Below are 24163 nucleotides of genomic sequence, written 5' to 3'. Positions count from 1 at the left end.
TTTTGGGATTTGACAAGTACTACTTGCAACGTAGGTTGCACTTGGAGCTCGACACCGTGTCTGATTGCTTCGCTTCCACAAGACACGTATCGAAGGCGGCTTACTGTTCCCTTATCTCAGAGAGGGCTGCAATCAGTTGTGCTTGGAATGTGTCGGTTCAGAGTTGGGCATTTTCATGTGCCCTGTTCAGTCGATGGATGTTAGAAGTGTGAACATGTACTTCCACGTTGACTTCACGAATCCGGTCAACTTGAACCCCAGATTGATAGGACTGGTTGGCTAGTTTGCCCACCATGACTGGGAGTGCTCGGTCGGCTGAACCTCCGTCCCTGATGTCGTAGAAGTCCCGACACATACCGTAGGGAGGACGTAAACCTTGTTGTTGGCTCCAATGGTAAAGGTGACTTCCCCAAACGGGAGTTGGTCCCTGAAAGTTTGTCCTAACAGCAGGCGGTTGAGCGGCTGGAGGGTCGATTACTACTAGTTCTAAGTCTGTCCCAGAGTCATACCCTTCCTCCAACTCGATTGGTTCTTCGTCCTCTTCGGGGTCCTCCTCTACCCATCCCCCATTGCCCTGATTCGGGTAGTAGGGATCCCCTGGTGGGTGGAATCTGGCCATTGTGTCTGTGCGAGAATAGAGGTATGAGAATTGTCTTCTAGTTAATATACGTAAATCTAAACACGTAAGTTAAACTATTGTATTTACCAAATACTCCCATAGTTTTTAAATTTGTATGTTTGATACTAATGTCATTTTTGGTAAGTTTTGACTTGTTTCTCACTACGACCATTCCTCGACATACCTTAGTTCGATCACCGCTAAATATAATTGATCAGGCTATATTTATCCCAAATCCGACTACATATTCCGAGGCTTAGTCGTAGTGTCCAACTTATCTTAATACTTCTTGTATAGTTCTAACTATGAAAATAAATCATTGTATGCATGTATTTGTACTTTCACGACCCAAATATTTTAAGTTAAATGAAAAGCGGCTTAGGTGTAAAAATGTTTTGTCAGAGAGTTTTAGTCCCTTATGCATTTATAGTTTGTATATTTTACGTGGTTCGATATACTTAGTTCACTATAAACAATGCTCTGATACTAATCTGTCACACCCGCAAACTAGAACGGTGGAAACGTTCGAGGACGGATGACTTCATGTAGTATCAAAACAATTGAATACATAGTAAAGAAATCAAACACAACCATCATATATATAATTTAAAAGTTACATTGTTGTAAGATACTTTTTTCAAAAAGAAATTATAATATGATGACAAAATGAGTTTAAAACTGACGGCTTAGCATCACTTCTCCAAAAGCTGATGTTTACCTGTATTACTGAATCCCTGAGAAATACAAGTAGATTTGAAAGAGTAGATCATCATTTACGCTGGTGAGTTCCTAACTATTTAATGTCCATGTTTGTTTAAATTTGAATGAAATTGTTTGTAGATGTTTGAAAACTCCTAGAAAATCCCATATTTCCCACTAGTATAAAAGTAGTCTGCTACAAGACCCGACTGTTTTGGATGTTGTTTATAAAATTCCAATATTTTTCCATAAGTGTATGGTAATTTAAAAGTTCCAAATATGATAATCCAATGGTGTTTTTCATGCCTAGAGTAGTAGACTTACGTATGTATAGAATCGCTAAAGCATTTGATAACCCCGTAAATCAACGTGTTTTTAATACTCCATGTGAGTTCTACAACCATGCTATTGATCCAGACTGCCTGTAAAAACGTTCTTCAGGCGTTGGAGTGTTATGACGTTTGCCACCCCATACCTGTCGGTCTAACTATAGCTAACAGTTTAGGTGCGGGATTGTCAATCCCGTATAGATCTATACACAACTATCACGCTCTCCCTACAAGACATTATTGTATATAATACATGAATTTAACTGCATACTCAAAAGTACGTGAAGCTGAACGTCTCACAAAACTTAGTATCAAATAGATTTACGTATGAAAAGCTCATTTGTTCTTGTATATGAAAGTATTTCTTTGATATAGTACTTATAGTATGTAAAACCTCTTGAATATCTAGTAAACTATACTTATTATAGTTTTTCTCAAATGTATGACTTTTTGTATGATAACTCTAATGCAGTATCAGCTTGGTATGTAAGTATAACATTTATAATAACCCTATTAAGCATTTATTTACCAAAATATAAATGAAGTGTTTGATATTCTTATAACAACATGTTTGTATTCTTGAAGGACAAAATGTTATTGAATAGGTGTTGCATGCGAACATTTTCATATGATAGTTAAGAATCACATATGATTTGTTATGTAAAGATAAGTGTAGTAAAAGCTTATTGTTTTCCACAGGAGATCAACTGTGTGTTTATTTGTATTTCCCCCCTTTGAAAGCGTATAAAAGCATTTACAAAGTGTTTGAAAACGTAATTGTAGGGGTATGAACTCACTTGATAGATAGAAGAAGGTGAAACGATAACTGAGCAGAACTTCGACTAGGGAAAGTTGAATTTATCGGGATTCTCAGGAATCTAGGGTGTCTCGGGAGTGAAAAACCTTCCTTCGGAACTTGGGTATGAAGACCAGGGCTTCAGGATGGCTTCGGGGGTTTTAAGCGCAGAGCTTCGGCACAAGGGAGAGAAGAAATGAGCAATGAAACTCAACACCTTCGGCTGCTATTTATAGCCCCAAATTGGGTGCCAGGTCGTGGTACACCTCACCACGTCGTGTTGAGGGATTCTATCCTCTTCCATTGACGAGACGTTTGATGATGCACCTGGCACCCATCAGTCACAATACCATGTCGTGGGCTTTTTCACCACGTCGTGGTAGGCCTGACAACCTCGGATTTCGGTTCTCGAACTTGTAAAATGTATAACTTTCGCATATGAGCTCCGATTTCGACGTTCTTTATATGCACGCAAAGGTGAGAATACACTCTACAACTCTCGTTTATACTTCGTCGGCTAATTTTGAATTTAATTTTTATTATTTATTTTTAACATGTCGGGACACGATAAGTCCGTTAAAAATCCATAACTTCTTCATGTGATGTCCGTTCTCGTCAGACTTTATACCGTTGTGCTACTATTGTTGACATCTTCGATTCTAATTTAGGTTATATTGGCTAAAAATCTCTCGATCTCTATTTCAAGTATTTTAGTTGTCTGCTGCTATTTCCGAAACTTGGAAAAATCATAACTTCCTCATACGAAGTCAGATTTGGATGTTCTTTTTATGTATGTTTACGGTTTAATGATATCTACGACTTTCATTTAGATAATTTAGGTTAAAAATTATTTTATTAAAACTTCACGTTTTACGTTTAATTGTATTGACGGTTTTGCTGTTAATCTTAGGTTGGTCATAACTTCTTTGTTATAACTCGGATTTTAGTGTTCTTTATATTCCTGAAAGCCTTTACATGATAACTATCATTTTAGGCAACCCAATTGAGACTTTTGAACATTTTATTTTTACCTCTAATTCCATTATATCAAAAGAGATTACAATTCTTGACTTTTTAGGTCATTACATTGATTCGAAATATTGGGTTGTCACACCCTACTACTCTCAAGTCATCACTCCCAACAAGGGTAAGAATCCAATCCTTAGTCCTTCGTAGGTACTTGAGAATATTCTTTACCGCAGTCCAATGAGCCTTTCCAAGGTTCCCCTGATATCTACTGAGCATGCTCAAAGCAAAGGCCACATCAGGGCGGGTACAAGTCATAACATACATGATCGTGCCAACAGCAGAAGCATATGGCAATCGGCTCATCTCAACTATCTCATCCTCTGTACTCAGACTCTGAGTCTTGCTCAGTTTGGCATTGCTTTGGATCGGTATTTCTACTTTCTTGGAATTATGCATGCTGAACCGTTTCAACACCTTATCCAAGTAGGTACTCTAACTAAGTCCAATTAGTCTTTTCCTCATGTCTCTTAGTATCCTTATCCCTAGGATATAGGCAACCTCTCTAAGTTCCTTCATAGCAAAACACTTCCAAAGCCAGGACTTCACTTTCCGTAAAGTTGGGATGTCACTTGCTATGAGCAATATGTCATCCACATACATCACCAAGAAGCTAACTATACTCCCACTAACTCTGACATAAACACAAGACTCATCTTCTCTTCTTGAAAAACCAAACTCTTTGACTTTCTCATCGAAACAAAGATTCCATCTGCAAGTGCTTGTTTCAATCCATAGATGGATTTCTTAAGCTTACACACTCTATTCGGGTGCTATGTACTAACAAAACCCTCTGGCTGACTCATGTAAACATCCTCAACCAACTTCCCGTTATGGAAAGCGGTTTTGACATCCATTTTCCATATTTCGTAGTCATGAAAGGCAACAATGGCTAACATAACCCTAATAGATTTAATCTTTGCTACTGGTGAAAAGGTCTCATCATAATCAACTCCTGGAGTTTGAGAAAAACCCTTTGCAACCAGTCGCGACCCAACTGTCATACAACCTGGTACATTGTCAACTAAGTTCCAAACTTGATAGTTATATATGGACTTTATCTCGTTGTCCATAGCCTCTTTCCATTTAGCAGCCTTAGGGCCTTCTATGACTTCCGTGTAGCTGTTAGGTTCATCCAGATTTACCAATGTACTATCACTGATAAGTGTGTCACCTTCCGTAGTAATATGGAAACCATAATAATGCTCGGGTGTATTCCTGAATCTCATGGAGTGCCTCAGAGGTATAGACTCGTCATTCGGATCAACATGAGTTTCCTCCTCAGGTTGATTGCTAGGATTTGAGGTTCCTTCACCACTTGAATCTTGAAGTTCTTCAAGGTCAATTTGCCTCCCAGTGTTTCCTTGGCTCATGAATTCTCTTTCATGAAAGACTCCTCTCCTTGCAACAAAGAACATATTCTCACTGGGTCTATAGAAGAGGTAACCAAAGGATTTATTTGGGTAGCCGATGAAAATGCACCTCTCACTTCGAGGTTCGAGCTTATCGTGAGTCTTGCGTCTCACAAAAGCCTCGCAACCCCAAATCTTGATGTTGTCCAAGTTGGGAACTTTCCAGTGCACATCTCATGAGGTGTGTTGGCAACCTTCTTTGTAGGGACCAGATTAAGGATATCGGCGACAGTCTCTAAGGCATACCCCCAGAAAGAGATTGGTAGTGAAGCTCGACTCATCATAGAGCGAACCATGTCCAACAAAGTCCGATTACGCCTCTCAGCCCCACCATTCAGCTGTGGTGTCCTAGGAGGCGTTAATGGTGGTACAATCCCACACTATTTAAGGTAGTCAAGGAACTCTGTGCTAAGATACTCACCACCTCGATCGAATCGAAGCATCTTAATGTTCCTGCCCAATTGATTTTCTACTTCCTGTTTAAACTCTTTAAACCTACCAAAAGTTTCTGACTTATGTTTGATTAAGTAAACATAACCATATCTACTATAATCATCAGTAAAAGACATGTAATAGCGAATAGCATCCCTTGTGGCGGTTTTGAAGGGTCCACATACATCGGTATGTATAAGGTCCAACAAACCCTCACCCCTTTCACAAGAACCAGTGAAGGGTGATTTTGTCATTTTTCCAAGAAAACACGATTCACAACTATCATCTGACTTTAGGTCAAATGACTCCAAGACTCCATCCTTTTGAAGTTGGCCTATGCGTTTCTTGTTTACATGTCCAAGACGACAATGCCACAATGATGCTTTATCCAAGCTAGTAGAAGAATCAACACACAACACATTATTTCCTTGGTTATCTACAACCGACACAGTTTCATACACACCATCACAAGGTAATGCTTTAAAATAAAGAACATTATTAAAGAAAGCATTAATACTATCAATTTCATTATCAAAAGAAAAGGTAAACCCTTGTTTGTACAAACTATGAAAGGAAATAATATTCCTCGCCATTTCAGACGAGTAAACACATTTATTCAAATCTAACTTTAACCCACTATCTAGAAACAAATTATAAACTCCAATCTTTGTAACAGGTGTAACCTTCTTGTTCCCCATGAATAAGTTTATCTTTCCTTGCTCCACATCCTCACTTCATCTTAGGCTCTGCAAGTCACAACAAATGTGAATAACCACAACCTGTATCAAGAACCCAAGAATTAGAATATGGTGAGTTATTAGACAATATAGTGTAATACCTGCATTAGATGGTTTCACCTTGCCATCCTTGACATCCTGCAAGTACTTTGGATAGTTTCGCTTCCAGTGCCCCTTATTCTGGCAATAGAAGCATTCAACATCCATAGGGATGTCAGAAGGAGTAGCAGAACCACCTTTGATTCCACTTGATGAGGAGCCATCAAGAGACTTTCCCTTGGTACCTTTCAAACGGGTGTTCCTCTTCTTCCCTTTGCCTTGGTCGATAGCCAAAGCAGGGGTAGCTGTAGGAGTAGGAGTAGTAACAACCGACTTACCTCTAAGACCACTTTCGGCGGTCATCAGAAGTCCTTGAAGCTTGCTGAGTATGACTTCCTCCTTGTTCATGTGGTATGTCATGCGGAATTGATCATAACACAAAGGTAAGGAGTGCAAAATGATGTCAATTTCCAACTCCTCAGGGAAGTTCACATTTAATTTCTGCAAACGGTCTACATACCTTTGCATTTTCTACATGTGGCCCGTGATGGGTCCACCATCCTTCATTTGGGTTGTTATCATGGAGGTGATGATTTCATATCGCTCTTGACGAGCACTTTGATGGTAGCGGTCCATCAAATCCTGGTGCATCTCAAAAGGATAGTAGTCCTCGTAGGACTTTTGGAGCTCGACTGTCGTAGTGGCCAACACAATGCATGCCACTTTTGTAGCATCCCTTTCATGTGCCTCATATGCAGCGACCTCCTCTAGAGTTGCATTCGACTCAAGATCCTTAAGCTCCTTGTCGAGGACATATTCCTTGTCCTCGTAACGAGTGACCATCCTGATGTTCCAAATCCAATCCATAAAGTTGAAACCATCGAAGATGACTCTCCCACGAAGGTTCATGAGAGAGAATGAGCTAGTAGGGTTAGAACCCGAAGCATTGTTGGAAGATATCTGAAAAGAAGAAAGACAAGTTTTATTTGATATATAGAGTCCTTAATAAGACATCCAAATGTAATATTAAGGCTAGAACCCAACACAATATATTATAACTTAGAAGAGGGATGCCGTAATCTAAGCTATAACATATTTGAAGGTAGGTGAATGACAATTCACCAATTTCCACAATGAAAATGAAATGAATTATTAGGTTTTATTCGTTTGAAATTCCTAGATTCTTTTGAGATTCATTGAACTTTTCAATGGCATGTTTCAATCTCTAGTGTGCCCTTCAAGTTTTGTGAATGGGATGCCGAGGAACACAAAATAAGGTGTGAATAACCATACAAGTTCACTTGGTACCCTTAATATTATCACCTAATCGATGTGCCAGTTAACCACACACGCTCCACCGATCTATGATAAACATTAACTCACCCTTTCTTGTCCTTACTAGTCCAAGTTAGTGTGCCGGTTAACTACACACTCTCCACCAACGACTTGGTAAGGTACAAAGTGTGAATTTCATGGGTTAGCACCATTTTCACATTTTTCTAAAGTAACTGAGATTGGGAATTACTAAAACATTTACTTACTTTATAATAATCATTATACTTTTAATGAGAGTTAAAGTCATTGTCCTACCCGTTCGGCTAACGACACTCCACCGATCAAGGAAGCGGTGGGTGAGAGTGGACACCCATTAAGCTGCCAATTTATAGGCAGCAACCTTATACCCCCCTTATAGACCGACTTCGTGAATGAGGCCTACTAACGGTAAAACGACTTGATCTTATACATATATATAAATATTAACCATTAATCTTATAATAGTATAATGGTTGAATTTTAACTTTTAAAATCCTAAGTGTTGGAATTTAAAGTGTGTGTGTCTTTACAAATTCCAAAACTTGAGGGCAAGTTTTGAAACTCTTCAAAACTTTTCATTTCATAACTTATGAGTTAAGGGTTCATAAAAGTGAAGACTCTTCACTTTTTTGTAACTTATGTGTTTAAATATTCATTAAAAGAGGTGACCTTTGGAAATGCATAACTTGAGGACAAATTATGGATTCCATTAAACCACATAAATGATCAAGAATTAATCATTAAACAATTCAACAAGTAATTCCTATGATCTAACAATAACTCATAAGAACATGAATATCCATATCAAAATTTCAAGAACATATGAACACATAAAAACATGGAATTTTGATATTAGCCATTGTAAATGGATTAGAACAACCATTACACCATCTAAAACATGTTTTAAAACATCAAAAAACTTTAGGGTAATGTTTCTAGTCCATTTCCAGCAGCAAAAGTCGAAAAATTGCATTCTGTACTCCCTCCTACTCGTCGTGTGCACGAACCTACTCGACGATTAGGATGAGTTTGTGCTTGGACTCATCGAGTCCCCCATGGACTCGGCGAGTCCACTGCCTAGAGAACTCAATTTTGCGACTTTTCAACAGTTTGCATCAAGTTTTCAAGAAAACAATCATAGGCTCAGATACCACTCTTGGGTTTTGAGCAATCTAACACTCCTAAGGTGTTCATGCAACCCTAAAACCTTGGATCTATGTTTTACTATGAATACATGCAACTTTGATTTTTCCAAGGTTCATAACCTATCTAGCATGGCATGGGGAATATTAAACATAATGGCTAAATGAATTACATACCTTTTAATTGTGAGTTGATTCCTTGGAGTTTGAGAGCCTAGAACCAATAATGTGGATGCCTCAAATGGAAATCACAAATCACCACAAACTTGGAAAAACCTTATGAGAGTGTATGCTAGCTTATAGAAATCGGCCACCACCTTTTTACACACATAACTAGTACCAATTCAAGCATCACAAGCTCCTTTATATAGTATGGAGGATTAGGGTTACATCCATGTAAACCCTAATACCCATGACTCTCCCTTTCCAAGGATCCATGGGTTAAAAGCTCCATGGACTATCCATGGACTCCCATGCATGCCAAGCCCATTCCAAATGAGTATTAGCTCACACTTATATAAATACAAGAGCCCATATTTAATTAATAACCTTTTTTGATCACCAAATTAATTCTAAATTAATTTATGATCAATAATAATTAAATAATATGATTTCATATTAATATATTATAACTTATAATATATTAACAAATCATAAACATACAATTCTCAAAGGTTTAACCACTAATAGTTCGGGTGAAGTGCAACCCAAATGGACTATGTCGGGTCGGGTCAAGTATATACCAAATAAAGTTATGGATATAGACACCTTATCCAACACCATAATCATCATGAGTCGAACACACATCTGAATATAACCCAATCAGGTTTTTGGGTTACGCTTTGAACCCCAAAGCCTAAATTAGACAAGAACATGTATAGAGGCTCTAATACAACCCTTAACCTGGATCCAACCACATATTCAACATGCGTTACTACTGATGCACAATGAAACTTGAGTATCCATTCTTGTGCAACCTTTACACCAAACGATTCTACTTCACTTTTATTCGAGTGCGCTCTACCTATCACTAAAAGTTCATGGATATCCAGTCAATCTCTCAACCTTACGATTAAAACTTTTCAACAATCCGAGCTTGCAATAACTAGCATTCCATTACTATCCGACCATAGCGATCACACACACCCCAAAACTAGATGAATACTTCCCGAAATCTCAACGAGCTCAATAATCCCAAGTACTTCCCATAATAGAACTCCAAATACATAAGCCAATTCATTACGTGGCATAGAACTATAACCCTTGACCGGAACAGACGGATCATCAATTCAACAACTCACCTGCCGAAGGATTGCTGTACTCAAAGTTCGCTAATAGACATCGTTCGATTTCTACTGACAATCCAAATGGCTGAAGTAACCCATGCGAACAACACTTTCCCATTACTTAAGAGTAATACATTACCACTGATTAATCCCTACTGATAGTAGTAGTCGGCAACCTGAACTTTACAATAGCTAGCTTTCCTTGACCAGCTAAGCCTATCGCTTATACATTCCAAGACTGGGTGATCATTCCCAATACATCAACGAATCTAAAAATCCTTAATCGCTTTCCGTTGAATTCACTACAAGTCCATGGAGATTGATTGGTTGATGAGGAACATCATATCAATATCGAAAAATTACTCAACCCGCTTGACCACTTACTTGCACTTAAAGCAATTCTCATGCAAGCTGCAATTGAACTCGCTTCGAAGGTGTGAACTTGAAACTACTGATCTTACACTCATGACTGAACGAATTCCTTACTATCTCGAAACCATGAACACCCTTACACATCCTACATTCAACCCAACTTTTCTACCTTGTGGATTCCTTAAATTCTCGCTGATGCCACTAAAGATCTGACTGGCTGCTAATGCCCTAAGCAGAATACTCAAGCCTCTTCTAAACATGGCCCACGATATGGAAAATGGCACATTAAGATTTTAAAGATCATCGTGAAGAAAACTCAATTTATAGGTGGAGACTTAGATATACCACACATAGCATATCATACATGAACATATAATCATAAACACATTTCATAAGAGCATGAAGGAAGAGATTACAACACATACCTGCGATGGAACTCGGCTCCCCTTGGTCTGGGACTGCAATGCTTGGCTCCTCACCACATGAATGTCCAACTTACCCTCGCGACCACCAGTAATCCTCAGAGGATAATTGGAGCAGGTGCACTCACTGCTCCACTCCACCTCTCAACATCGGACAGTCAACCTTCTTATGGCCCACCTGGTTATGGTGAAAGCACATCAAAACTGATTCTCGAGGGCAATCCCTACTGATTTGACCCATCTGTCTACAATTGAAACATCCCCTCTCTATTTCCCGACAACCTCCCACATGGGTCCTTCCACACTTGGGACAACGGCCCTGGCCCTGCTGGCCTCCCAAGCACGAATCCTGAGTCATGGGCCTCTTTTCTTGGCCCACTGCTGTCTGAATTTGTTATGGCTTCCTCTTCCCGAGGTGCTCCAAATCAATGTCTTTCTCCCAGACTATAGCAATCATATCATTCAGGTTCTCGCACCCTGACAAACTCACAAACTCCCTGATGTCATCCCTCGGCATATGATGATACCTTACCTTCTTCATCTCCTCGTCCGCTTCGTACTATGAAACCAATAAGGTCCTCTCTCGGAACATGGAAATGATCTCTGCCATAGTCTCAGTCATTTTGCAAAGGTCCTGAAACTCCCTCGCCAACTGTTTCACCTCAATAGATGGTGAAAACTCTATCCTAAACCGGTTGACAACTCATCCCTAGTTATCGTTTCCATGGCTGCGCCTCTCAAAGTGAAGTCTACCTTCTCCCACCAATCTCGAGCTCTATCTTCCAAAAGACAAGAAGAAAATATGACATTTGACCCCTCGGGGCAGAAACTCCTTCGGAAAGCATTCGCCCTATCCGTTACCCATCTTCTACTAGAAATGGGTTCCTTCTCCCCAAAGAACTCGGGATCCCCAAAATCACAAAACTCACGGAGGAAAGAGCATGAGCTCCTACAATAGCCATAATCTCATTGCGGAATGTGCCCAGACGCTCATCCAAAATCTCCATAATCCATTCATCAACCTTTTTAAAGATCATAGGAGTCTGCTCCAGCATACCATGGGTGTTCTCCGACACTTGACCCAAATCAGAACCTAAAGATCCTCAATGTGTGCTCGTAACCATTCTGAAAAGCAACCATACACAGGATCCAAACATACCCAAATAACCCTCATCCCACCGGCTTCCTAGATTCTCCATGACTCTACTCGAGTAGAGTATGGATCATGTGTTTTTAGTAGTACGAACCCAATACTACCTTCTACACCTAACCATACTTTCCTCAAGAATTATCCCAGACCCTCCAAGTCACCTTCTCAAACTGATACTCCAAATACCTGTTAAATGGCGCAACCAACTCACTACAGCACATCCTAGGCTCTCCTAGGTTCCCGACCTTACCCTGCCATCAGCTGCTGAAGAACTCCCAATAATGTCAACTAATTGCTTCATGAATACAATTACATGCAACAAAGCTTAGATAATCCTTCAAGTAAAGGACTCATTCCTACAACGGTTAGACTCAGATGAGAGCTACACAGTAGAGTCAAATCCATCACCCCTGAGATTATTTAACATTTGTAACATCTAACTTAACGTATTCAACTAATAGTTAACTCACTTCACTAAGAGTTACACAAACAACAAAGAAAGCAACATTCGACGAATAACACCTCAAACCACAAGCCAACTAGAGGACATGTGAAGCACACTTACTACCAATAAATATTTTGAATCTAATACATAATTAAATTCCTCTTATGCTACAAGGCATCACATATCAGGCCAATCCATACAATCATTTGAAATCCATACTAGCATGAAACTCAAAAGATCAACCAATCATGCATATAAAGGCATATTTCCTAGCATAAAAATCCTAGGCAGATCCCTAGCCATAATCTAGCATTCCATTCTCATATCATATAACATAACAAACGTCAAACATAAAACATATATGGGTATTTTGGGAAATACTTACTTGAGCTCGGTTGATTGCACATATCGCACCCCTTTTTCTTAGAAAATATTTTTTGAAAACCATTTTCTTTTAAAAAGATTTTAGAAATAATCAGCTTGAGTTCATACACACCCAAGAGTATGTCATAATTCCTCAAACCAAGGCTTCGATACCAACTTGTAACCTCCCAAAAATTATAAGGTAAAAATTCATTTTTTTAATTCAACCTTAAAAACCATTTATCTTTTTCAATAAATCAAAAGCTTATCAAAGTAAAAAGAGTTATCAGAGTACAATCCAAAATCACAAAGTGTGGAAACATGGTGGATGCAGTGCGATCAAGACGGGTACTTCCCTTTCAAGTTGGAAGTATCTGAAACATAAACTGAAAACTGTAAGCACAAAGTTTAGTGACCTCCCCAAAAATACCCCATACCATACATACATAATAGCCAAAACCATACTGGGTCTATTTCATCCCCTTCGATATCTTTCAACCGGTACTGGGTCTATTTCACCCCCTTCGATATCTTTCAATCGGTATTGGGTCTATTTCACCCTGTCGGTATCTTTCAACTGGTATTGGGTCTATTTCACCCCCTTTGGAATCTTTCAATCTGTATCGGGTCTATTTCACCCCTACAGCTAGCATATAATCATAACAGTAAGAATCATAGAGACAACAAGAACATACAAGCATAACGGGAAACTGTCACAAAGACAACTATCAACCTCTAAACATAATTCGGTGGCCCAAAGTTAAACTTACCTCAATCTGTTGACAATCCAACAAATACTCTAGCTATTGGACCAAAGAATCAGTGCGCTAACGAATCAAATACAATTATGATCAATAATTAGGTCATAACCATAATCGCGACTTAATTCACTAATCCCGACTCCTTAGGTAAAAGACTGTTTTACCCTTCCCCTCAACTAGCCCAAAGACTATGGCCCAAACTCAATGGCACTAAAAGCCTAATAATCAACTCAAATCTAAAATATACCCAAGGCCTATTATAGACCCAATTCTATATAGGCACAACCAAAATCCTAAAATGTCAACTATCCATCTTCACATCGTGACCAATCCTTCGTCATGTCGTGAGATCTCACTCGATCTGCTTCCAACTCATCCCGACACAACTCAGTCAACTCGGACATGAAAAGTCACTGTAGTTGAACTCAGGTCGTCGGAGCCTCCTCCCACGTCGTGAGATCCAAGAAGCTAACTAGAAACGAGGTCATTCAACCCTTACGTCTTGAGCTCCATGTCTCGCATCGTGAGACCAGTCTGAAACCGAAAGTTAAAATTTTAATTCCTTAATCCATTAAGACTTGAACTCTAACTTCCAAGAAGGTCTTATAACTCCATAATGCACTGGAAAGTCGATGCTTTTATGACATAAACATCCAATACATGTCTAGATCTCATTTGGGTCTAAAGTTGAAGAAAAGACATCCTACTTTCATGAAAGGCTCCAAAACTCAACCTTTTCCCTAGATCTAAACTCCATATTATTCTTAAGACCCTAATAACACATAAAGTTGCCAAATTATGGTTTCCATTGATCAAACTTGCACAATCAAGAGGAAAAGTGGTACAAAATATAGATCTAGCCTCACAGAACAATAAAGGAGGAATCTTTGATACTTATAATGATCCATAAACAATGTAAGTTGATGATGATGAAGATTCCTTGCAAGCCTCAACTAAAGATCACCTTCTTCTTCTTATTTTCTCCTTCTTCCAAACCTAGAAAAGCTCCAAAATGACCAAAGATCAAGCAAGGATGAAGACTAGGGTTTTTCTGAGGTGAAAGAGGGTTTAGGGCTGATAAGAAACCCTAAAATGATCATGGGATTAGGCTGCATCAGTTCTCATCTTCTGGGCTCCATGTCTCACGTTGTGAGACCACTCCCATACAAAAGTTTTCATGGAACCAATCTCACTTTGTGAGCCTCCAATCTCATGTCGTGATGCTTCTTTTCTTCCAAAATCCAACATTTTAACTCCTCGAAACCCTAGTTCGATTCATCCTGGAAAACGGGTGTTACAATATACCGCCTATATCCAACAAAAGTAAGGAATTTGATATACCATGTTGAAAAATGATTCTAGTAATAAATTACAAAAAATGTTGAAACTAAATCCAAGAGGCAAGTTTAAGTTCATAGAGGGATTGATGAACATATCCCATGCGGTTAGGAAAGCATATGTCATGGAAACCGAATGATTGACACATAAATATAGTTTTGAAAGGTGGACATACAAAAATTCATTCCTCATTTAAATTAATGGGTCCGACTAATGTTGGAATTCTGGGATACTAAGGACAACGTGAATGGTGACCACATTGACATCCATGTTAAATGTTTTATCGCAATCAGTTCCTTATCATCGACTCTTTCTGTTGGCAGTTATATGTGCTTTATAACGAGCGAAAGAGTCATCGACAATTATTTTATGTTTAAACAACCACTTTAACCTTAAAATATTCACCCATGGGGTCTAGAGAAAGGGATGAAATATCCATATTGAGAAGTGTATTTAACTCACCATTCATGTATTGAAGCATGTTCATATTTTGTAAATCCTATTAATACAATTGTGACCTGGGAAATGGTGGATGTGTGTAAATTAAGGTGATAGACAAGCTTGAAAATGTTATATTTGGAATGAATCATCATATTGTTGGTGTGGGATAAGCCATAGATCTATTGGAAACATTTAGTAGGTTTGGAGAGCTTATCCCATAAAGTATGGAGCCATATTGTCTTAGGCCAAAGTCAATTAGGTCGTGGGTACTAAGCGTAACAACCCCTAATTTTAATTTCATGATGTTATAATATTGAGTATAAATATTAAAGCATATGAATATGTACTTATATATAAAGGCATATGAGAATAAAGAAATAAGGATAAGATATGATTAATGAAAATTCATGATTTTAAATGTTAAACCAAAATTAAAGTGTAACTTTAACATTACATGTTGAAAGATTGATCATGAGTAAACATGAACCATAATACAAGAAGATGTAACATATTGTAAAGAACATTGAGAAAAATGGAGATATTATGAATTGATAATACAAGAATGAAAATAAGTGATAAAAGTTGTTCATAATTATTATATAAGTGGTGTAAGTATCATAAAATCTTAATGTTTACCCAATGTGAGGTTAAATTAATATTATGCAATGAAGAAGGGCAAGAGATGGAATATTAAGGTATGAGCCTTTATCATATTTCATGGATAAGAAATATGAGAATTATATGTAATATACAAATTATATGTAAAATATATATGTACAAAACTGTAACATCCCAAATTTTTATTTTTAAATAAAGGTAAACATGGAAATCCCATTTTCAAAAGAGTAATAGACAACCATTTTTTTATTTTGAAAAATCGAAATAAAAACCCAAGGTTGTAAGATAGTAAAATAAAAATAAGTGGAAGTCTCCATTGATGCGATGCAACAAGGTCATGCCTTTCCCTTTGTTGCCAAAAGCACCTAAATCATTTAAACTTAAACAAGTAAGCACAAATCTTAGTGAGTTCCCCAAGATATCACATACCCAATTTGAATGTTATGGTCCCCTATAGTCTTACACTCACTTTTATTGCTACAATTTTCGTGTAGTCTTTTCTGCAATGGTCCCCCATAGTCTTTCATATAAATGATATGGTCCCCCATAGTCTTTCATGCAAGTGCTATGGTCCCCCCTTAGTCTTTCATACAAGTGATATGGTCACTCATAGTCTTTCGCACAGAAGGTCACAAAGACAATCTATCGTAACCTAATTTCACACCCCAAAACCAAGAACGGCGGAAACGTTCTGGGGCGGAGGACGTCATGTAAAGTATCACAACACAGTAAGAGTAAACAAGCATACAACATCATCCATTACATTAAATAGATAATTTTAATACAAGCGGGTTCTAAACAGTTATAGACACCAAAAATAATGTAAATCAAAATAATAAGATGAGTCTTGGATGCGCTCTATCTTCTCAAAAGCTGGCCTCAGTACCATTCTACTGTCGACCTGAGAATACAAGTTATTTTGAAAGAGTTTATCAGCATTAAGCTGGTGAGTTCATAAGTATTTTAGTGCCGGTGTTTGTTATCAAAACGTTTGAACAATGTCTCAAGTGTAAGTTTGTAAAATGTATGTAAATGTTTGTAAGTGTTTGTAAAAGTTTGAATCTCTCAGAAAAACCTATATTTTCTATTAAAGTAGCCTTCTACCAAGGCTTAACTGTTTTGTATGTTCGTTTGTTGTAAAAGTGTGTAATTTCCCAAGTGTAACTATCATTAACAAAATATAGTTTGTACATTAATGTTTAAGTGACATAATCACTAAATATATGTAATGGGTAAATTATTGTAGTACTATAGTGTTGTATTATAGGAACTACTGCTGTACTAACTACCTTAAACCGGATTTATATTAAGGTATGATGTGATTTATTGTACCATACTATCGAATGGATAAACAACGACAAATGTAGGTCGTAAAAAGAAATGATGTTTGGTACCCGCAGATCTGCAGGTCCAGCTGTAGCTAGCAGCAAGGTGTAGGATAGTCAATCCAGTATAGATGTATACGCAAACTCACGCTCTCCCTTCAAGAGACTCTGGCTACAACTCGGGCCATGACATTTAAGTCATGCTCTGATTCATATCAAAATAATTAACGTATTCTTGTATATGTAAAGTAATGAACTGTTCTAGTATAGTTGTATATGTTCTTTCTCTAGTATAGTTGTATATGTTCTCCTTCTAGTATAGCTGTATATGTTCTCTATCTAGTATAGTTATATGTGTTCTTTCTCTAGTATAGTTGTATATGTTCTCCTTCTAGTATAGTTGTATACGTTCTCTATCTAGTATAGTTGTATATGTTCTCCTTCTAGTATAGTTGTATATGTTCTCTATCTAGTATAGTTTTATGTGTTCTTTCTCTAGTATAGTTGTGTATGTTCTCCTTCTAGTATAGTTGTATATGTTCTCTATCTAGTATAGTTGTATATGTTCTTTCTCTAGTATAGTTGTATATGTACTCATAGTAATGTAATGTATATGTTCTCATAGTAATAAGTATTGACTCATAAATGAACTGACTCATTGATCTAGCAATAGTATAAGTATGATTCTGTGCTACCCCGATGGTAGCCTATTAATGATGTAACTAGTACGCATGAATATGGAAGCAGTTTTATGTCTATATATGTACACATGATATATAATTAATATTTAAACGACCTTCGGACGAGTACCCGATATCCTATCAGACCAAATCCAAATCGAGGAAAAGGAAACAAGGTGTATAGCCTTCCTAAATCTTATAAACATTACTTATAAAAATATACATATACGGGCATGCAATTTATAATAAGTGTAAAAAAGTTTAAGTAAAAGTATTTGATGCGTAAGAGAGTTTGTAAAACAGTTTGAAGTGAAATAGTTTGAAGTAAAATAGTTTGATAAACAGTGTAAACAATATTAAAATCATTGGTTTTATAGTTATTAATTACATGTGATTGATGTAATAACTATAAATATTCAACTTGTACCCCCCATAAAAGCATTTAAAATATTTAAAAGTATTTCAAAGGTTAATTAAAGGGATATGAACTCACCTGTAGTGAGTGGTTCTGATGACAATGTTGGATTAGATGCTAGGTGTCAAGTGGTGACTTGAGTACACACGCAAATCTTATTCAGCATATATTGTACATATATGATTATAATAAGTATTATGAACGACTAATTAATGTATTAGGACCACCTTAGGGACTAGCAAACACTTATAATGAAATGTTACAATCACATATGATTGTATGAGGGTTTATAAGGCTATACAAGAAAGTGTATGGCTAAAATACACACTATATGTGTGTGTGCGGCCTAGTGTGCTGCCAACACATGTGTGCGGCCATGTGTGTGGCCAGGTGTGCTGCCAGATGGTGTGTGCTGCCAGAAACATGGTGTTCTTGTTATTCTTGGTGTTCTTGGTACCTTTAATGAAGATCTTCAAAGAGAATGAATGATACTTGAGAGGATTTCGAGTTCTATGCTTGAAGAAGTGAAAGAAGTGTTCAAAAATGACTAAGTATGGTATATATAGGTGGAGTGTGCAGTTGGGAAGAGTGTGAGGCCGCAAACACAAGTTTGTGGCCGCACACTCCATGTGTGGGAGTGTTTGGCCCGGTTTTGATTCCTACACTTCGAGTTAACCCTTTTTAACACTCCTACCTTGATTATATCACATTTAGAATTCTTCATTAGGCTCTAAAGGGTACTACCATATAGTAATATAAGTCTAATATTGGAAAGAACTGAAGAGTGTACGCGAGAAATTTTCGGGTTGTCACATTATCCCCCCGTTAGAGAGAATTTCGTCCCGAAATTTGAGTTTAAGCTACTAGGTTATTACAAGTAACTAAGTAAAAAGATGAGGATATTTCAGTTTCATCTGATCCTCTCGCTCCCATGTAAATTCCGGTCCTCGCTTGGTGTTCCAGCGAACTTTCACAATCGGGACGTGGCTTTGTTTCGTCTGTTTGACTTCACGGTCCATGACTTCTACGGGTTCTTCCACGAAGTTGAGGCTCTCGTTGATCTCGATCTCATCGAGGGGAATTACAAAGTTTCGTTGGATAGACACTTTTTCCAGTTGGAAACGTGGAAGGTAGAATGTACGTTACGAAGTTTGTTCAGTAGATTGAGTTTGTAAGCTACTGGGCCAATTCTTGCGAGAATCTCGAAAGGCCCAATGTACCTTGGATTTAGCTTTCCACGCTTTCCGAAGCGTATTAAGCCCTTCCAGGGTGAGACCTTCAATAAAACACGGTCGCCCACCTGGAATTCCAACGGTTTTCTAGGTTTATCGGAATAGCTTTTCTGTCGGTCTCTGGAGGCTTTCTATCGTTCACGGATCTGAACGATCTTCTCCGTCGTTTCCCGAATGATTTCCGGGCCTGTGAGAGCATTGTCAGAAGTTTGCCCCTTAGCCTACTGGGTGTCACCCACTTCAGCCCAACACAGAGGGGATCTGCATTTCCGGCCGTAAAGGGTTTCAAATGGGGCAGCCTTGATGCTCGTTTGATAACTGTTATTGTAGGAAAATTCGACAAGAGGTAAGTGAGTATCCCATGCCTTTCCAAAGTCAATTACACAGGCTCTCAGCATATCTTCCAGTGTTGGAATGGTCCTCTCACTTTGCCCGTCGGTCTGAGGGTGGTAGGCTGTGCTCATGTCTAGCCTTGTTCCCAGGGAATGTTGCAACGAATACACCCCAAAACCAAGAACGGCGGAAACGTTCTGGGGCGGAGGACGTCATGTAAAGTATCACAACACAGTAAGAGTAAACAAGCATACAGCATCATCCATTGCATTAAATATATAATTTTAATACAAGCGGGTTCTAAACAGTTATAGACACCAAAAATAATGTAAATCAAAATAATAAGATGAGTCTTGGATGCGCTCTATCTTCTCAAAAGCTGGCCTCAGTACCTGTCTACTGTCGACCTGAGAATACAAGTTATTTTGAAAGAGTTTATCAGCATTAAGCTGGTGAGTTCATAAGTATTTTAGTGCCGGTGTTTGTTATCAAAACGTTTGAACAATGTCTCAAGTGTAAGTTTGTAAAATGTATGTAAATGTTTGTAAGTGTTTGTAAAAGTTTGAATCTCTCAGAAAAACCTATATTTTCTATTAAAGTAGCCTTCTACCAAGGCTTAACTGTTTTGTATGTTCGTTTGTTGTAAAAGTGTGTAATTTCCCAAGTGTAACTATCATTAACAAAATATAGTTTGTACATTAATGTTTAAGTGACATAATCACTAAATATATGTAATGGGTAAATTATTGTAGTACTATAGTGTTGTATTATAGGAACTACTGCTGTACTAACTACCTTAAACCGGATTTATATTAAGGTATGATGTGATTTATTGTATCATACTATCGAATGGATAAACAACGACAAATGTAGGTCGTAAAAAGAAATGACGTTTGGTACCCGCAGACCTGCAGGTCCAGCTGTAGCTAGCAGTAAGGTGTAGGATAGTCAATCCAGTATAGATCTATACGCAAACTCACGCTCTCCCTTCAAGAGACTCTGGCTACAACTCAGGCCATGACATTTAAGTCATGCTCCGATTCATATCAAAATAATTAACGTATTCTTGTATATGTAAAGTAATGAACTGTTCTAGTATAGTTGTATATGTTCTCCTTCTAGTATAGCTGTATATGTTCTCTATCTAGTATAGTTGTATGTGTTCTTTCTCTAGTATAGTTGTATATGTTATCCTTCTAGTATAGTTGTATATGTTCTCTATCTAGTATAGTTGTATATGTTCTCCTTCTAGTATAGTTGTATATGTTCTTTATCTAGTATAGTTGTATGTGCTCTTTCTCTAGTATAGTTGTATATGTTCTCCTTCTAGTATAGTTGTATATGTTCTCTATCTAGTATAGTTGTATATGTTCTTTCTCTAGTATAGTTGTATATGTACTCAAAGTAATATAATGTATATGTTCTCATAGTAATAAGTATCGACTCATAAATGAACTGACTCATTGATCTAGCAATAATATAAGTATGATTCTGTGCTACCCCGATGGTAGCCTATTAATTATGTAACTAGTACGCATGAATATGGAAGCAGTTTTATGTCTATATATGTACACATGATATATATATAATTAATATTTAAACGACCTTCGGACGAGTACCCGATATCCTATCAGACCAAATCCAAATCGAGGAAAAGGAAACAAGGTGGATAGCCTTCCTAAGTCTTTTAAACATTACTTATATAACTATACATATACAGGCATGCAATTTATAATAAGTGTAACAAAGTTTAAGTAAAAGTATTTGATACGTAAAAGAGTTTGTAAAACAATTTGAAGAAAAATAGTTTGAAGTAAAATAGTTTGATAAACAGTGTGAACAGTATTAAAATCATTGGTTTTATAGTTATTAATCACATGTGATTGATGTAATAACTATAAATATTCAACTTGTACCCCCCCCCCTAAAAAAAGCATTTAAAACATTTAAAAGTATTTCAAAGGTTAATTAAAGGGGTATGAACTCACCTGTAGTGAGTGGTTCTGATGATAATGTTGGATTAGATGCTATGTGTCAAGTGGTGACTTGAGTACACACACGAATCCTATTTAGCATATATTGTACATATATGATTATAATTAGTATTATGAACGACTAATTAATGTATTGGGACCACCTTAGGGACTAGCAAACACATATAATGAAGTGTTATAATCACATATGATTGTATGAGGGTTTATAAGGCTATAAAAGAAAGTGTATGGCAAAAATACACACTATATGTGTGTGTGCGGCCAAGTATGCGGCCTAGTGTGCTGCCAGCACATGTATGCGGCCATGTGTGCGGCCAGGTGTGCTGCCAGATGGTGTGTGCTGCCAGAAACATGGTGTTCTTGGTGTTCTTGGTACCTTTTATGAAGATCTTCAAAGAGAATGGATGATACTTGAGAGGATTTCGAGTTCGATGCTTGAAGAAGTGAAATAAGTGTTCAAAAATGACTTAGTATGGTATATATAGGTGGAGTGTGCGGTTGGGAAGAGTGTGAGGCCGCAAACACAAGTGTGTGGCCGCACACTCCATGTGTTGGAGTGTTTGGCCCGGTTTTGATTCCTACACTTCGAGTTAACCCTTTTTACCACTCCTACCTTGATTATATCACATTTAGAACGCTTCATTAGGCTCTAAAGGGTACTACCATATAGTAATATAAGTCTAATATTGGAAAGAATTGAAGAGTGTACGCGAGAAATTTTCGGGTTGTCACATCATCCCCCCGTTAGAAGGAATTTTGTCCTGAAATTTGAGTTTAAGCTACTAGGTTATTACAAGTAACTAAGTAAAAAGATGAGGATATTTCAGTTTCATCTGATCCTCTCGCTCCCATGTAAATTCCGGTCCTCACTTGGCGTTCCTGCGAACCTTCACAATTGGGATGCGGCTTTGTTTCGTCTGTTTGACTTCATGGTCCATGACTTCTACGGGTTCTTCCACGAAGTTGAGGCTCTCGTTGATCTCGATCTCGTCGAGTGGAATTACAAGAGTTTCATCAGATAGACACTTTTTCAAGTTGGAAACATAGAAGGTAAAATGTACGTTACGAAGTTCGTTCGGTAGATTGAGTTTGTAAGCTACTAGGCCAATTCTTATGAGAATCTCGAAAGGCCCAATGTACCTTGGATTTAGCTTTCCACACTTTCCGAAGCGTATTAAGCCCTTCCAGGGTGAGACCTTCAATAAAACACGGTCGCCCACCTGGAATTCCAACGGTTTTCTAGGTTTATCGGCGTAGCTTTTCTGTCGGTCTCTGGAGGCTTTCAATCGTTCACGGATCTGAACGATCTTCTCCATCGTTTCCCGATTGATTTACGGGCCTATGAGAGCATTGTCAGAAGTTTGCCCCTTAGCTAACTGGGTGTCACCCATTTCAGCCCAGCACAGAGAGGATCTGCATTTCCGGCCGTAGAGGGCTTCAAATGGGGCAGCCTTGATGCTCGTGTGATAACTGTTATTGTAGGAAAATTCGAGAAGAGGTAAGTGAGTATCACATGCCTTTCCAAAGTCAATTACACAGGCTCTCAGCATATATTCCAGTGTTTGAATGGTCCTCTCACTTTGCCCGTCGGTCTGAGGGTGGTAGGCTATGCTCATGTCTAGCCTTGTTCCCAGGGAATGTTGCAACGATTGCCAGAATCTTGAGGTGAACCTACTATCTCTATTGGAGATAATGGATATACGAACACCATGCAGTCGCACGATTTACCTAATGTATGTTCTCGTAAGTTTCTCCATCTTATCAGTTTCCTTGATAGGCAGGAAGTGTGCAGACTTGGTCAATCTATCGACGATGACCCATATGGTATCAAGTCCACCCGTTGTCTTGGGCAACTTGGTTATGAAATCGATAGTGATCCGCTCCCACTTCCATTCTGGGATCTCTAGCTGTTGCAGTAAACTAGAGGGTTTCTGGTACTCGACCTGGACCTTTGTGCAAGTAAGGCATTTACTTACGAAGGTAGCAATCTCTGCTTTCATATTAGGCCACCAGTATAGCTTTTTAAGATCCAAATACATCTTATCCGAACCTGGGTGGACAGAATATCGAATGTTGTGCGCCTCGGTCATGACCAAGTCTCGGAAACCACCGTGTTTTGGGGTCCAGATCCGGTCCATGAAATATAGGGCTCCGTCACCCTTGGCTTCTAAGTTCTTATCCATTCCTCTGAGGGATTCACTCGCCACATGTTCAGGTTTCATAGCTTCAAGTTGGGCCGCCTGAATTTGTTTAGACAAGTGCGAATGGATAGTCATTGTCAATGACTTGACTCTTCGACCAGAATATTCCTTCCGACTTAGCGCGTCTGCTACCACATTGGCTTTACCCGGATGATAACGAATGTCGCACTCGTAGTCATTGAGTAGCTCGACCCACCGTCGTTGACGCATGTTGAGCTCCTTCTGATCGAATATGTGTTGTA

The sequence above is a fragment of the Lactuca serriola genome, chromosome 3, assembly GCF_051521515.1.
Source record: "Lactuca serriola cultivar US96UC23 chromosome 3, Lser_US96UC23_V15, whole genome shotgun sequence".
Lineage (NCBI taxonomy): Eukaryota > Viridiplantae > Streptophyta > Magnoliopsida > Asterales > Asteraceae > Lactuca > Lactuca serriola.
The sequence above is the reverse complement of the archived record's forward strand: the minus strand, read 5'-3'. Positions refer to the sequence as shown.